The sequence below is a fragment of the Rhinoraja longicauda genome, chromosome 16 (genome assembly GCF_053455715.1).
Source record: "Rhinoraja longicauda isolate Sanriku21f chromosome 16, sRhiLon1.1, whole genome shotgun sequence".
Classification (NCBI taxonomy): Eukaryota; Metazoa; Chordata; class Chondrichthyes; order Rajiformes; family Arhynchobatidae; genus Rhinoraja; species Rhinoraja longicauda.
In genome coordinates, this window is record NC_135968.1 from 47,377,986 (window position 1) to 47,378,473 (window position 488).

Below are 488 nucleotides of genomic sequence, written 5' to 3' on the forward strand. Positions count from 1 at the left end.
GTCGCTCAGGTCTTTACTCCTGCCCATTTCTCCTGCATCCAACACATCAACTTCAAGAACTGACTTGCTGCCTAATATATCCCACCCCTTGACAGGTGCCATTGTAACAAGATATTATTCACTTGTACCAATGTTATTCACTAATGTATCAATGTTATTCACTTCGCCTGTCAGTGTTCATAATGTTTTGGCTAATCGGTGTATCTGCAAATAAATTCTATATTCCGTATGAATTCTCCTCCTCCAGTTTTGACCGCTGCTGCATTTGGGTAGTTTGCAGACTCCCGATCGACAACTCGTAAACTTTTGCTACAACTGGTAAATCTTTTTTCTAGCCCTTAAACCATTGGTTTAATCATTGGTTAAAAACTGGGTGTATAAAATGCACAAAAGAGAGCAATAAGGAAGATAGAAGGAGCCGCAGACATCGAGAGAACGTCGATGTATCTGAATGTAATGAAATTGAGAAGGGTGTGCCACCTGATATC